Source organism: Phacochoerus africanus, chromosome 12, assembly GCF_016906955.1.
Source record: "Phacochoerus africanus isolate WHEZ1 chromosome 12, ROS_Pafr_v1, whole genome shotgun sequence".
Lineage (NCBI taxonomy): Eukaryota > Metazoa > Chordata > Mammalia > Artiodactyla > Suidae > Phacochoerus > Phacochoerus africanus.
The window spans coordinates 38,263,068-38,280,408 of record NC_062555.1 but is presented as its reverse complement, the minus strand read 5'-3'; the positions used below and the strand labels follow the sequence as shown (position 1 = coordinate 38,280,408).

The 17,341-nt window shown below is 37.8% G+C and overlaps 1 protein-coding gene across 1 annotated transcript in view; it reads left to right on the top strand.

Annotated features, from left to right (window-relative positions):
• The window catches only part of UBE2R2 (ubiquitin conjugating enzyme E2 R2), a 114,546-nt gene that overhangs the window by 81,013 nt on the left and 16,192 nt on the right, over positions 1-17,341 (top strand). The window lies entirely within an intron of this gene.

Genomic DNA, 17,341 nt, shown 5'->3' with positions numbered 1-17,341 from the left:
ACCAATTTACAATCCCACCAACAGTGTGATAGGGTTCCTTTTTCTCCACACCCTCTCCAGCACTTACTGTTTGTAGACTTTTTGGTGATGGCTATTCTGGCTGGTTGTAAGGTGGTACCTCATGGTAGTTTTGATTTGCATTTCTCTAATAAATAGTGATGTTGAGTATCTTTTCATGTGCTTTTTGGCCATCTGTCTTCTTTGGAGAAATGTCTATTTAGGTCTTCTGCCCAATTTTTGATTGGGTTGTTTGTCTTTTTGATATATATCTATATCAGCTGTTTATGTATTTTGGAGATTAATCCTCTGCTGATCGTTTTACAGAGATCTTCTCCCATTCTGTGGCTTGTCTTTTTGTTTTATTTTTGGTTTCCTTTGTTCTACAAAAGTTTTTAAGTTCAGTTTAGGTCCTTTTTGTTTATTTTTTGTTTTTATTCTCATTACTGTAGAAGGTGGATCCAAAAAGATATTGCTGTGATTTATGTCAAAGAGTGTCCTGCTTGTTTCCTCTAATAAGAGTTTTATACTATCCAGGCTTGCTTTTAGATCTTTAGTCCATTTTGAATATGTTTTTTTGTATGGTGTTAAGAGAATGTTCCAGTTTTCCCAGCACCACTGACTGAAGAGACTGTCTTCTCCATTGTATATTCTTGCCTCCTTTGTCATACATTGACGTAATTGAATAGGTTTGTTTCTAGGCTTCCTGTCCTTTTCCATTAATCTATATCCCTGTTCTTGTGCTAGTATCATACTGTTTTGATGACTGTAGCTTTGTAGTATAGTCTGAATTTTGGGAGCTTGATTCCTCCAGCTCCTTTTTATTTTCCTCAGGATTGCTTTGACTATTGTGTTTAAATACAAATTAAAATTTTTTTTTGTTCTAATTCTGTGAAAAATGCCATTGATAATTTGTTAGGGATTACATTGTATCTGTAGATTGCCTCAGGTAGTATGGTCATTTTGACAGTACTGATTCTTCAATGCAAGAGCATGATATATCTTCCTATCTGTGTCATCTTTGATTTCTTTCAACAGCATCTTATGGTTTTCAGTGTATAGGTCCTATGCCTCCTGGTGTCATATTATTGTAGCTGAGGCCCAAGCATTAAAATTTGTTTTTAAAATATGCAGGCTTTGTTGTGTAGTTCTTTTTTTTTTTTTTTTTTTGACCAGACGGAAACTTGGAAGCACCTTTGCTCCAGAAAGAGCTTTTAAGAAGTTCACATTTGGCTCAGTGGTAACAAACCCGACTAGTAACCATGAGGATACAGGTTCAATCCCTCGCCTTGCTCAGTGGGTTACAGATCTGGTGTTGCCGTGAGCTGTGGTGCAGGTTGCAGACACAGCTTGGATCTGGCTTTGCTGTGGCCATGTCATAGGCTGGCAACTGCAGCTCTGGGATCTTCCCCTAGCCTGGGATCTTCCATGTGCCACACTGCAGCCCTAAAAAAGTAAATAAAACAAAACAAAACAAACAGCCTTTAAAATGTTTATAGGCAAAGGATAGAGAACTTACTCTTTAGACTAAATTTGAATTTCACTCTGTATAAATGAGCACACTGGAACAGCTTTATCGTTTTTCAAAACCTGCTTTTTCTGTAAGTCATTATCTTCATTTTTCTTTCTTTTTTTTTAAACTTTGCTGCACCTGTGGCATGTGGAAGTTCCACTCCAAGGGTAGAACCTGAGCCACAGCAGTGATCATACTGAATCCTTAACCACTGGGGCAATAGGAACTCCTCTTTCTTTCTTAAAACAAGACAAACTGGTGCTCAAAAGGTGATGCTTACATACCTTTCGAGAAATAAGTACCAGGATTTTGCTTTCTTCAGTATCTTTAGTATTTGATGTAATCATAATTCAAATAAATAACAGTATGTTGTATTATTCTATATAACAAAGCTATCCTTTTGGAAGAAAGATGATAGAAATTATTCACTGATTCGTAGAATTCAAACTGGGTTTAATACACATAGAAATATTTTTGTGTCCTTGTCCATTTAGTAATCAAAAATTCTTACCTTCAAAACTATGTGGTGTACATAGACTTTGGATTGCAAGAGAGAAATGAGAACACTCAAGCTTTTGTCTTGGTACTAAAAACTAATTCACGTTAAAGTTGTATACTTACCTCTTTCCATCTCAATTATCTAATTTTCAAACCTTTCCCAAAAAAGGAAATAATAAAAAACAGAGTAAACGATTCAGAGCTCTCTTGGAAGAAAGTGTAGGTAAATAAACGCACCTTTCTACTGCTTTTCACCACTCATGTAGGCTGTTTAGTTCTGTCACTCAAGATTTAGCATTGGGTCATTATTTTAAAATATATGTACGTATTTTTTTACTCAATGAATTTTATTACATTTATAATTGTACAATGAATCATCACAACCCAGTTTTATAGCATTTCCATCCCAAACCCCAGCCCATTCCCCCACCCCCAACCCTACTTGCAGCAATGGACAGATCATCCAGACAGAAAATCAACAAGGAAACACAGGGCCTAAATGAAGCATTAAACCAGATGGGCCTAGTAGATATTTATAGGACATTCCATCCAAAAGCAACAGAATACACATTCTTCTTGAGTGCACATCAAACATTCTCTAGGCTTGATCACATTCTGGATCACAAATCAAGCCTTGGTAACTTTAAGAAAATTGAAATCATATCAAGCATCTTTTCTGACCACAATGCTATAAGACTGGAAATAAACAACAAGAAGAAAAACTGCAAAAAAAACACAAACACATGGAGACTAAACAACATGCTGCTAAACAACCAGTGGATCACTGAAGAAATCAAAGAGGAAATTAAAAAATAACCTAGAAGCAAATGACAACAAAGATATGACACTCCAAAACCTATGGGATGCAGCAAAAGCCATTCTAAGAGAAAAATTTATAGCAATACAAGCCTATCTCAGGAAACAAGAAAAAGCTCAAATAAACAACCTAACTTAACATCTAAAGCAGCTAGAGAGAGAAGAATAGACAAGACCTAAAGTTAGCAGAAGGTGAGAACTCATAAAGATCAAAGCAGAAATCAATGAAATAGAAACAAAGAAAATGATAGAAAAGATCAATGAAACTTAAAAGCTGGTTCTTTGAAAAGATCAACAAAATTGATAAACCCTTAGCCAGACTTATCAAGAAAAAAAGAGAGAGGACTCAAATCAGTAAAATTAGAAATGAAAAAAGAGGAGTTCCCGTTGTAGCACAGTGGTTAACGAATCCAACTAGGAACCATGAGGTTGCGGGTTTGGTCCCTGGCCTCGCTCAGTGGGTTAAGGATCCAGTGTTGCCGTGAGCTGTCATGTAGGTCACAGACTCGGCTTGGATCCCATGTTGCTTCGGCTCTGGTGTAGGCCGGCAGCTACAGCTCTGATTTGACCCCTAGCCTGGGAACCTCTATATGCCTTAGAAGCGGCCCTAGAAAAGGCAAAAAGACAAAAAAAAAAAAAAAAAGGAAAGAAAGAAAGTAATGAAAAAGAAGAAGTTACAATGGACATCACAGAAATACAAAGGATCCTAAGAGATTATTGCATGCAGCTAGATGCCAAGGAAATGGGCAGCCTAGAAGAAATGGACAAATTCTTAGAAAGGTACAATCTTCCAAGACTAAACCAAAATGATATAGAAAAGATGAACAGGGCAATCACAAGTACTGAAATTGAAACTGTGATTTAAAAACTTCCAAAAAACAAAAGTTCAGGACCAGATGGCTTCACAGGCTAATTCTATCAAACGTTTAGAGACGAGCTAACACCTTTCCTTCTGAAACTATTCCAAAAAAATGCAGAAGGAGGAACACTCCTAAACTTATTCTGTAAGGCCACCATCACCCGATACCAAAACCAGACAAAGATTCCACACAAAAAAAAGAAAATTATAGGCCAGTATCCCTGATGAACATAGATGCAAAAATCCGCAACAAAATACTAGCAAACTGAATCTAACAATACATTAAAAGGATTGTACCTCATGATCAAGTGGGATTTATCCCAAGGATGCAAAGTTTCTTTGATAACCGCAAATCAGTGTGATACACCACATTAACAAACTGAAGAATAAAAACTGTATGATCCTCTCAATAGATGCAGAAAAAGCCTTTGACAAAATCCAGCACCCATTTCTGATAAAAACCCTTCAGAAAGTGGACGTAGAAGGAACCTACCTCAACATAATAAAGGCCATATATGACAAACCCACAGCTAGCATCATTCTCAATGGTGAAAAGCTGAAAGAATTCCCATTGAGATCAGGAACAAGACAAGGATGCCCCCTCTCACCGCAACTATTCAACATAGTTTTGGAAGTGCTGGCTGCCGCAATCAGAGAAAAAAAAGAAATAAAAAGAATCCAAATTGGAAAGGAAGAAGTAAAACTGTCACCATTTTCAGATGACATGATACTATATCTAGAGAATCCTACAGATGCTAGCAGAAAACTGTTAGAGCTCATCCATGAATTTGGCAAAGTCACAGGATACAAAATTAATACATAGAAATCAACAGCATTTCTATATACTAAGAATGAAAGATCAGGAAGAGAAATTAGGGAAAAATCCCATTTACCATCACATCAAAAAGAATAAAATACTTAGGAAATAAACCTACCTGAAGAGACCAAAGATCTGTATTCTGAAGACTCTAAGACACTGATGAAAGAAATCAAAGAGGACACAAACAGATGGAAAGACGTCTATACCATGCTCTTGGTTTGGAAGAATCAATATTATTAAAATGACTATACTGCCCAAGGCAGTCTGAAGATTCAATGTAACCCCCATGAAATTACCAAGGACATTTTTCACAGAACTAGAAAAAAATATTTTAAAGTTTATTTGGAAGCACAAAAGACTCAGAATAGCCAAAGCCATCCTGAGAAAGAAAAATGGAGCTGGAGGAATCAGGCTCCCTGATTTCAGACTATACTACAAAGCTGCAGTCATAAAATCTGTATGGTACTGACACAAAGAAACGATATTTTCATATTTATAAAATTTTAACAGTCAGATAATGCATGTGTATCTTTATAAAATATGCAGTCATTTCCATACCATAACAATTTTGTTTTTAAAGATGTGTTGGAAGGTCCCACATTGGTATAGCAGGTAAGGATCTGGCATTGCTGAAGCTGTGGCACAGGTTGCAACTGCCACATGCATTTGATCCCTGGCCTGGAAACTTCCACATGCTGTAGGTGCAGCCAAGAAAAAAAGAAGTGTTAAGTCGTAGTTAGGAATTAAATGTGATGTAAATCAAGTGGGTTGATTAAGAGACTCTTCATCTCTGTTAATTTATTCTGTAAATTAAATTTATAAATATCTAGGGGTAACTTGGAGCACAAATGAAAATTAATAAAAACTTGTCATTAAGGATCATACTGCACAGTTTGCTCATTTCTGCTTCATAGTATGTTGGGTGACCTCAGTATCAATTCCTGGTTACATGTGTTACTGTGTGCTCAGAAATAGACAATCAGTGAAGCCCATTTACTTCACAAATCTTGTATTAAAATGAGGTTTTTGTACACTTTTTTTTTGTCTTTTTAGCTATTTCTTGGGCCGCTCCCATGGCACATGGAGGTTCCCAGGCTAGGGGTCGAATCAGAGATGTAGCCAGTGGCCTACGCCAGAGCCACAGTAATGCAGGATCCGAGCCGCGTCTGCAACCCACACCACAGCTCACGGCAACGCCAGGATCGTTAACCCACTGAGCAAGGGCAGGGACCGAACCCGCAACATCATGGTTCCTAGTCGGATTCGTTAACCACTGCACCACGACGGGAACTCCTGTATACACTCTCTTTACTAAGATCTTTATAGGTATGGAAACTCAAAATCTTAACTGCTTTTTGTATGTATTTATTAAAATAATTTTTGGAGACATAATAGACTGATTTTTAGAGTAGTTTTAGGTTTTCCACAAAATTGAATGGAAATTATACAGAAATAGTTAATATTTGATCATCTTTATAGTCCTAGTGAGTTGTAGGATACAGTATGAAATACTCATGTTACAGTGTGGAACATATATACTCACATATAGTATGGAACCCAGCTCATGGCACCACTGGATCCTTAACTCACTGATCGAGGCCAGGGATCAAACCTGCGTCCTCGTGGTTACTAGTCAGGTTCGTTTCCACTGATCCACAACAGGAACTCCTGAATAGTTATTATTGATCTTACACTCAGATGATTCTCAAGACATTTATCTCTGTAATCACTGACACTGTAAGGATAGTACCAGTTTGGCTGCTGTTCCACGATCATTATGACATGGTATTTTTATTTTTATTTTATTTTTTTGCTTTTTAGGGCCGCATTCATAGCATATGGAGGTTCCCAGGCTAGGGGTTGAATCAGAGCTACAGCTGCCAGCCTGTGCCACAGCAATAGCACCTCAGGATCCAAGCTGTGTCTGTGACCTACACCACAGCTCACAGCAGCGCCAGAGCCTTAGCCTACTGAGCAAGGCCAGGGATCGAACCTGCAACCTCATGGATCCTAGTCAGGTTCATTAACTGCTGAGCCGTGAAGAGAACTCCAGGGCATGGTATTTTTAAATGTTACTGTTTTAATAATGATTAAAAATAGATCCTGGGTTCCTGTTGTGGCTCAGTGGTAAGGAGCCCGACTAGTAACCCTGAGGATGCAGGTTCTCTCCCAGGCCTCGCTGAGTGGGTTAAGGATCTGGCATTGCTATAAGCTGTGGTGTAGGTTGCAGAATGCGGCTCGGATCTGGCGCTGCTGTGGCTGTGGTATAGGCTGGCAGCAGAAGCTCTGATTCCATCCCTAGCCTGGGAACTTACGTATGCTTCACATGTGGCCCTAAAAGGCAAAAAATAGATATAGGTCGATCTTATTGTCTTAATATGCTTTTCCTAAGACATGTTGTCCTAGCTTTAGCTACCATAACAAAGTGCCATAGATGTGAGTTTCTTAAAAGGACAGAAATTAATTTTTTCATTTAGGAAGTCAGAAGTACAAGATCAAGGTCAGTTTCTGGTGAAGGTTCTCTTCCTGGTATATTTCTTTGTTTTAATGTGGCTTAAGAAGGTGGTGGGGGGGAACATGAGTTAGCTCTCTGGTGTCTTTTATTATGTTTTTGTTTTGTTTCAGGTTTTGGGGGGTTTTTTGTTTATTTTGCCTATGCCCATGGCATATTGAAGTTCCCAGGCCAGGACTCAAACCCATGCCATAGCAGCAAGCAGAGATACAGCAGTGGCAATGCTGGATCCTTAACCTTCTGAGCCACCAGGAAACTCCTCTTAATAAGGTTTTAAAAAGGTTTTTGCCAAGTCTACAGAACTATTGTTTTTCGGAATAATGCAATTTAGGCTGTGTAAATGGTGAGTTGGTCTAATTATGTATAGTTTATGATCTTTATAATTATGTATTCAGATGGTAAACTATTAGGAATGAAGTGGATGAGACCCAAAATAAGCTCTTTGAAAGCTAAAAGAACTCAGTGTATCAAGAAATCCTTTACAGTAAAGCTATAATTATAAATTACATTTTAATGGAGTTCCCATCGTGGCACAGGGGAAACGAATCCAACTAGGAACCATGAGGATGTGGGTTCGACCCCTGGCCTTGTTCAGTGGATTAAGGATCTGGTGTGTCATGAGCTGTGGTGTAGGTCACAGATGTGGTTCAAATCCTTCATTGCTATGGCTGTGGTATAGTCCAGCAGCTATAGCTCCGATTTGACCCCTAGCATGGGAGCCTCCGGATGTGGCGGGTGTGGCCCCAAAATGAAAAAAAAAAAAAATTGCATTTTAAAATTACGCAGAAGTTGTTCCCGTCATGGTGTGCAGCAGAAGCAAATCCAACCAGGAACCATGAGATGGCGGGTTTGATCCCTGCTTGATCACTGGATTAAGGATCCAGCGTTGCCATGTGCTGTGGTGTAGGTTGCAGATGTGGCTCAGATCTGGTATTGCTGTGGCTGTGGCATGGGCTGGCAGCTGTAGCTCCAGTTAGACCCCTAGCCTGGGAACCTCCATATGCCACAGGTGTGGCCCTGAAAAGACAAAAGACAAAAATAAATAAATAAAATTACACAGAAAAGACCAGGTAAAAAAGTAAGGATACTGGAGTTCCTGTCGTGGCGCAGTGGTTAACGAATCCGACTAGGAACCATGAGGTTGCGGGTTCGGTCCCTTCCCTTGCTCAGTGGGTTAATGATCCGGCATTGCCGTGAGCTGTGGTGTAGGTTGCAGACGCGGCTTGGATTCCGTGTTGCTGTGGCTCTGGTGTAGGCCGGCGGCTACAGCTCCGATTCAACCCCTAGCCTGGGAACCTCCATATGCCGCGGGAGTGGCCCAAGAAATAGCAAAAAAAAGACCAAAAAAAAAAAAAAGAAAGAAAGTAAGGATATTATGTTAGTTGGGAAATCAGAGAAACAGAACCAATAGGATATATAGAGATACATTTAAGAAGACATTTATCACTTTGTTGTACAGCAGAAATTAATCACAACATTGTAAATCAACTGTACTTCAATAAAACAAAAAGTAAAGGGAAAAAAGTTTATTATAGGAATTTGCTCACATGGTTATGAAGTCTGAGAAATCCCACTGTTTGCCGTTTTCAAACTATAAATTCAGGAACCCTGAAATTAAAACTCAGTTTGAGTTCAAAGGCCAGATGTTTGAGGGAGCCAGTGGTGTGACCCCTAGTCCGAGACCATAAGCTTGAGGACTGGGGAAATGCTAATACGAATCCAGGAGTCCTAAACCCTAAGGACCAGGAATGCAGATGTACCAACCCAACGGGAGAGAATTTGTTGTTCCTCTGCCTTTTTGTTCTGTTTAGGCCCTCAATAATCACGTCGTTGAAGAAATCTTCTTTACTCAGTATATTTATTCAAATACCATTCTCTTCCAGAAAGAATACCCTTACAGACACACTTAGAAATGTTTTACCAGCTGTCTGAGCATCTCTTAGCCCAGTCAAGTTGACACATACTTGACTTTTTCTACCATTCCTCTCCTGTCATCCACATTATATGCTCCTTCTATACTCTACATACATCATTATATTCTCAGAGGTTGTAATTTGACTGGAACCACATTTGAATACTTGAAATAGCAATGTGTGTATAGTAAGAGTTTTTGTGTCCTTTTTATTTCATAACACCTAGTAAAATTATATTTAGATAGAAAAATAATGGTACCCCAGCTGATTTTGCTTCATCTCCTTTGATCACTTAACACATATTTCTTTCTCTTTAATTAAATTGTTACTGTTTTTTCTGTTTAGTGGAATTACAGAGCTTCTGTGGTATTTCTTTGAGAATGTAACTGTTATTCCATTCAGGAATCAAATAATGAAGCCAAAGAAATACAGTAGGATTGATCTGACAAAGTTGTAACATTTCATTCTCTGATGATCTTTCCAGACCAGGACTAACTGTTCATTATTATTAAACGCATTTCATATACATTTTAAATATATAGGTCATGTTTGTGTGTGTGCGTGTTTGTGTGTTTGTCTTTTTAGGGCTGCACCTGTGACATACGGAAGTTCCCTGGCTAAGGGTTGAATCAGAGCTATAGCTGCTGGTCTATGCCATAGCCACAGCACTGCTAGATCAGAGCTATGTCTGCAACCTATACCACGGCTCATGGCAACACCATATCCTTAATCCACTGAGCTTTCTGCCCATTTTTTCAATCGGGTTGTTAGTTTTCTTGTTGTTGATTTGTACAAGTTGTTTGTATATTTTAGAGATTAAGCATTGTTTATTTGATGATGCTCCCATTTCGTAGATTGTGTTTTTATTTTGTTTTTTTACTATTTCCTTTGATGTGCAATAGCTTATAAGTTTGATTCAGTCCCATTGGTTTATTTTTGTTTTTATTTCTGTTGTCTTGGGAGACTGACCTAAGAAAAAATTTGTACCGTTGATGTTAGAGAATGTTTTGCTTATGTTGTCTTCTAGGAGTTTGATGGTATCTTGTTTTACATTTAAGTCTTTAAGCCATTTTGAGTTTATTTTTGTGTATGGTGTGAAGGTATGTTCTAGTTTCATTGATTTATATGCGGCTGTCCATTTTTCCCAGCACCACTTGCTGAAGAGACTTTTTCCCATTTTATGTTCTTGCTTCCTTTGTTGAATATTAATTGACCATAGGTATCTGGGTTAATTTCTAGGCTCTATTCTGTTCCATTGGTCTGTTTGTCTGTTTGTATACCAGTTCCACACCATCTTGATTACTATAGCTTTGTTATATTGTCTGAAGTCTGGGAGAGTTAGCCTCCTGCTTGTTTTTTGTTCCTCAGGATTGCTTTGGCAATTCTGGGTCTTTTATGGTTCCTATAAATTTTTGTATTGTTTGTTCTAGTTCTGTAAAAAATGTCATGGGTAATTTGATAGGGATTACACTGAATCTATAGATTGCTTTGGGTAGTATGGTCATTTTAATGATATTAATTCTTCCAGTCCAGGAGCATGGAATACCTTTCCATTTCTTTGAATCCTCTTTAATTTCCTTGATTAATGTTTTATAGTTCTCCACCATATAAGTCTTTCACCTCCTTGGTCAGGTGTATTCCTAGGTATTTAATTTTTGGGGTATGATTTTAAAAGGTATTGTATTTTTATATTCCTTTTCTATTATTTTATATATATATATATATAGAATAATGTATTATTTCTATATATATAATACCATATCATCTACATAGAGTGACAATTTTAGATACTCTTCCAATTTAGATACCTTTTATTTCTTTCATTTGTCTGATTGCTGTGGCTAGGACTTCCAATACTGTGTTGAATGAAAGTGACAAGAATGGGCATCTTTGTCTTGTTCCAGATTTTAGCAGGAAGGTTTTCAGCTTTTCTCCTCTTGCGTATTATATTGGCTGTGGGTTTGTTATAAATGTCTTTGATTATGTTAAGGTATGTTCCCTCAGTACCCACTTTGGTAAGAGTTTTTATCATGAATGGATGTTGGATTTTGTCAAATGTTTTTCTGCATCTATTGAGATGATCATGTGGCTTTTTTACTTTGCTTTTGTTAATGTGGTGTATGACATTGATTATTATATGTTGAACCATCCTTGTGAAGTTGGGATGAATCCCACTTGGTCATGGTGCATGATCTTTTTTATATGTTGTTGGATTTGGTTGGCTAAAATTTTGTTGAGAATTTTTGCATCTGTATTTATCAAAGATATTGCCCTATAATTTTCTTTTTTGGTGGTATCTTTGTCTGGTTTTGGTATTATGGTGATGGTGGCTTTGTAGAATGTCTTTGGGATTATTCCTTCAGACTGTTGGAGAAGTTTAAGAAGGATGGGTATAAGTTCTTCTTTTGTATGTTTGGTAGAATTTGCCTGTGAAGCCATCTGGTCCTGGACTTTTGTTTGTAGGGAGTGTTTTTATTACATATTCAATTTCATTTCTAGTGATCCATCTATTTACTTGATCTGTTTCTTCTTGATTCAGTTTTGGTGGGCTGTATGTCTCTAAAAAGTTGTCCACTTCTTCTAGATTGTCAGATTTGTTGGCATATAATTGTTCATAATATTCTCTTATGATTTTTTGTATTTCTGCAGTATCTGTTGAGATTGCTCCTTTTTCATTTCTTATTTCATTTTCTTATTTTGGATATTTGAATAGTGTTGCTGTAACCATATGTATATATGTACTTGTGTAAGTACTTTTTTTACTTCTTTTGTTGTATACCTAGGAATGGAGTTTTAAGGGTCAAATTGTAGTTCTGTATTTTACTTTTTGAGGAACTACCCAACTATTCTATAGCAGGTGAACCACTTCACCAACAGCAATGTCTAAGGGTTACAGTTTCTCCACATCCATCCTTATTTTCCATTTTCATATTCATTTTAGCTTTTTTTTTTTTGGCTTTTTAGGGCTGCACCTGCCACATATGGAGGTTCGAAGGCTAGGGGTCTGATCAGAGCTCTAACCACCGGCCATGCCGGATCCTTAACCCATGGAGCGAGGCCGGGGATCGAACCCGCAACCTCATGGTTCCTAGTCAGATTCGATTCATTTCCACTGTGCCAGGACGGGAACTTCTAATTTTAGCTATTCTGAGAGGATATGATGAGATAACTCGTCATTTTGATTTCCATTTCCATAATCACTAATGATGTTATGCATCCTTTCATGTGCTTATTGGCCACTTATTTATCTTCCTTGGAGAAATGTCCATGTTTTTTGACTATTATTTTTAATTAATTCATTTATTCGTTTATTTTTTAGGTCCCACCCAAGGCATATGGAAGTTCCCAGGCCTAGGGGTCAAATCCGAGCTACAGCTACTGGCCTACACCACAGCCACAGCAACGCGGAATCTGAGCCGTGTCTGCGATGTACACCATAGTTCATGGCAACGCCAGATCTCCAACCCACTGATCAGCCAGGGATCGAACCTCAACCTCATGGTTCCTAGTTGGATTCGTTTCCGTTGTGCGACAAGAGAAACTCCTGCCTTTTTGTCTTTGAGTCATAGGTGTTCCTTATATATTATGGACATAAATTTTTATCAGATAAATGCCTTGCACGTATTTCCTCCTATATTCATAGTTGTTTTTGTTTTTTGGGGTTTTTTTACTTTATATCTTTTGCACAAAAGTTTTTCTTTTTTGTGAAGTCCAGTTTACCTTTTTTTGTTTCTCTTGCTTTTGATATCATAACTTAAAACTCCATTGCCAGCTCCATGAAGACCCCTTCTTTTTTTTTTTTAAAGAGGTTAAGATTTTAGCTCTTCCATCTTTGCTCCATTCTAAGTTAATTTTGTAAGTGGTATGTGGTGGGAGTTCAACTTCATTCTTTTGTTTTTGGAAATCCATTTGTTGCAGCACAATTTGCTGAAGAGGCTGTTCATTTCCCTTTGAATGGATTTAAGATCTTGTCAAAAATCACTTGGCTGTGGATGTATGGGTCTGGTTATGGACTCTCGGATCTATTTCCTTGGTCTCTAAGTCTATCATTATGCCAATCCTAAACTGTCTTCTTGACTGTAAGTTTTGAAATCAAGAGTCAAGTCCTCTGACTTTATTATTCTTTCCAAGATCGTTTTGGCTTTTGTGGGTCCCTTAAATTTCCATATAAATTTTAGGAATGGTCTGTCAATTTCTGCAAAAAAGGGAACTAATTATTTCGATTAGGGTTGTATTGAATCTCTAGATCAAATTGAGGAATATTGCCAACATTAAGTCTTCTTACATCATGAACACAGACTGTTTTTCTATTTATTTAGGTCTTTGTTAATTACTCTGAGTGATGTTTTGTAGTTTTCTGTGAACAGGGCTTTCACCTCCTTGCTTAAATTTATTCCTAGATATTTTATTCTTTTTTTTAAAAAAAGATTTAATAATGATTTTTATGTTTTCCTTTATAGCTAGTTTACAGTGTCCTGTCAATTTTCTAACTGTACAGCAAGGTGACTCAGTCACACATACATATATACATTCTTTTTTCTCACATTATCATGCTCCATCATGAGTGACTAGATATAGTTCCCAGTGCTACACAGCAGGATCTCATTGCTAATCCATTCCAAAGGCAATAGTCTGCATCTATTAACTCCAAGCTCCCAGTCCATCCCACTCCCTCCCCCTCCCCCTTGGCAACCAAATCTCCATGTCTCTGTTCTTTTCTGTGGAAAGTTTCATTTGTGCCATGTATTAAATTCCAGATACAAGTGATATCATATGGCTTTTGTCTTTCTCTTTCTGACTTACTTCACTTAGTATGAGAGTCTCTGGTTCCACCCATGTTGCTGCAAATGGCATTATTTTGTTCTTTTTTATGGCTGAGTAGTATTTCATTTTGTATATATACCACATCTTCTTAATCCAGTCATCTGTCAATGCACATTTAGGTAGTTTCCTTGTCTTGGCTATTGTGAATAATGGGTGCATGTGTCTTTTTCATGGAAAGTTTTGTCTGGATATGTGCCCACGAGTGGGATTGCTGAGTCATATGGTAGTTCTGTATATAGTTTTCTAAGGTAACTCCGTACTGTTTTCTATAGTGGTTGTACCAATTTACATTCCCACCAACAGTGCAGGAGGGTTCCCTCTCCTCCACACATGCTCCAGCATTTGTTATTTGTGGACTTATTAATGATAGCCATTCTGACTGGTGTGAAGTGGTACCTCATAGTAGTTTTCATATGCATTTCTCTAATAATCAGGGATGTTGAGCATTTTTTCGTGTACTTGTTGGCCATCTGTATATCTTCTTTGGAGAAATGTTTGTTCAGCTCTTTTGTCCATTTTTCAGTCGGATTGTTGGGTTTTTTTGCTTTTGAGTTGTATAAGTTGTTTGTATATTTTAGAGATTAAGCATCAGTTGCATCGTTGGAAACTATTTTCTCCCATTCTGTAAGTTGTCTTTTTGGTTTTTGTTTTTTTTTAATGGTTTCCTTTGCTGTGCAAAAGCCTTTCAGTTTAATTAGGTCCCTTTGGTTTGTTTTTGCCTTTATTTCTATTGCCTTGGGAGAGATATTTTATTCTTTTAGAAGTCATTACAAGAGATCTTGTTGCTCATTGGGTTAAGAAAAGACAGACTGACCGACCACAAGGATGTGGGTTCTACCCCGGCCTTGCTCAGTGGGTTAAGGATCCAGCATTGCCACAAGCTGCTGTGTAGGTCAGTGATGCAGCTCGTATCCAGTCTTGCAGTGGATGTGGCATAGTATCAACTCGGATCCAGTGTTGCTGTGGCAGCTGCAGCTCCAATTTGACCTCTAGCTTGGAAACTTCCATATGCTGCAGATGCAGCTTTAAAACAACAACAACAACAAAAACCCCAGTCATTATAAATGCAATTGTTTGCTTAATTTTTTATGTTATTCATCACCAGTGTATAAAAATGAGACTGATTTTTTTTTCCCTTCCTTTTTCTGGCTGCGCCTGGTGTATACAGAAGTTCCCTAGCTAGGGGATCAAGTCAGCGCTGCAGCTGCTGGCCAAAGCAGTGCTGGATCTGAGCTGCATCTGTGACCTATGCTACAGCTTATGGCAACACTGGACTCTTAATGCACTGAGCAGGGCCAGGGATCAAATCTTCATTCTTATGGTTATTAGTTGGATTCATTTCCCCTGAGCCACAACAGAAACTCCCAATTCATACACCTTTTAAATTTATTTTTCTTCTCTTATTGCTCTAGCTAGAACTTCCAAGACAGTGTTAAATAGCAGTGGTGAAAGTGGGTGTCCTTGTCTTATTTCTGATTTTAGCAGGAAAGCTCTCACCATTGAGTATGCTGTTAGCTGTGGGGTTTTTCTATAAGTAGCCTTTATAGTTTTTTAAAAATTTTTTCCTTCTTTTAATGATTTTTATTTTTTCCCATTATATCTGGTTTACAGTGTTCTGTCAATTTTCTACTGTATAGGAGTTACTGTCGTGGTGCAGTGGTTAACACATCCAACTAGGAAACATGAGATTTCGGGTTCAGTCCCTGGTCTTACTCAGTGGGTTAAGTATCCGGCGTTGCCGTGAGCTGTGGTGTAGGTTGCAGATGCAGCTTGGATCCCGTGTTGCTGTGGCTCTGGCGTAGGCCAGCGGCTACAGCTCTGATTAGATCCCAGCCTGGGAACCTCCATATGCCTTAGGAGCGGCCCTAGAAAAGTCAAAAAGACAAAAAAACAAAAAACAAAACAAAACAAAATTCTGTACAGCTACAATTTTAAGATAGAAGGTAACTATAGTTTTCCGGGTGTTTTTAATTTTGAGACGGTGTTAGGGCTTGTTGAACACTTCATCAAGTTTATTTTTTTATTTTATTTTATTTTATTTTTATCTTTTTTGTCTTTTTAGGGCTGCACCTGCAGCATATAGAGGTTCCCAGGCTAGGGGTCTAATCGGAGCTGTAGCCACCGGCCTACACCACAGCCACAGCAACGCCAGATCCAAACCGTGTCTGCAACCTACAACACAGCTCACAGCAATGCCGGATCTGTAACCCACTGAGTGAGGCCAGGGATTGAACCCGCATCCTCATGGTTCCTAGATTCGTTTCCACTGTGCCACAACAGGAACTCCTGCTTTGTCAAGTTTAGATGCCCATCTTTTAATATGTCATTTCTGCATACAAATCTATTTATGTCATTTCACTACTCAAAAGTTTTACTTAAGCACATATTAAACTCTGAACACAGTAACATACTCCTCTGGCCTAATTTTTGTGCTCTGTTTTCTTGATTCAAACTGGGTTTTTCACTACTACAGTAGGTAGAATAATGGTCCCTTATCCCTGTTAAAGAGGAATTAAGGTTGCTTATCAGTTGACCTTCATCTGAGATTTTTCTGGATAATCCAGGTGGGCCAGTGTAATCACTAAGGTCCTTTAAAGTAGAAGAGAGAGAGTGGGCAGAAAATGAGAGTGAGGAAGGAGATGGGACTTGGGAATAACGGCTCAGAGAAATACAACATTGTTTGCTTTGAGAGTAAGTGGAATGGGGCCAAGAACAAAGGAATGTGAGTGGCCTTTTAGAAGCCAGAATGGGCAAGGAAAGGGATTCTTTCTTAGGGCCTCCAAGAAGGAATTCATTGTTGCCCACACATTGACTTAAGCTCTTTGGAGAGCAATATCAGACTTGAACCTACAAAACTTATTATAAAGCAACAAATGAGTGGTGTTTAAGCCACTAAGTTTGTGGTAATTGGTATAATAATACAAAATAAATATAACTGCACATTTATAATGTTGGTTTATTTCTTTAGGCATTTTCTTGTCTAAATTTTCCTTAGATTAAAATTATAATCATTACTGAAAGCCTATCTCAAAGCTTCCTCACACCACTAAGCCTTTTGTTTTTCTGCTACACCACCTCCCAGGTGTCCTCTTCAAATATGCCTAGTTTCTCTCTCCTTCTTTCTGTGGTGCGTTTTTGTTTCCTCATGTTTCTAATAACGCTGAGTTTTAGAATATAATATTTGATACTGACTTTATTAAAACTGTATTCTCCTTTAAAAATATTCTTTTACCTCTTTCTGTGTATGTATGTGTATATAAGTTTGGGTTTATCTGTAATATTTTTGTACTTTATATAGCTATACCTCCAATTTTCAAAAAATTTTGAATCTTTTATTTCACTTTAGACCCAGAGATAGCTGAGTGTATCTTTCTCAATCTTAATCTTTTCTGCCAACAATCTCTGTTGCCTGTGGTAGACAGTCTATATGTGTTTGACTTAAACTAAATGAACTTATGAGTTAGGCCCTATAATTTAAATTTATAAACCACAATATTATAGTGGTGAGTTCTATCCATATATTGAGAGTTATGATTTATCATCTTTGTCTATTTTTTTAAAATGATTTATTTTTACAAGGATGATGCTA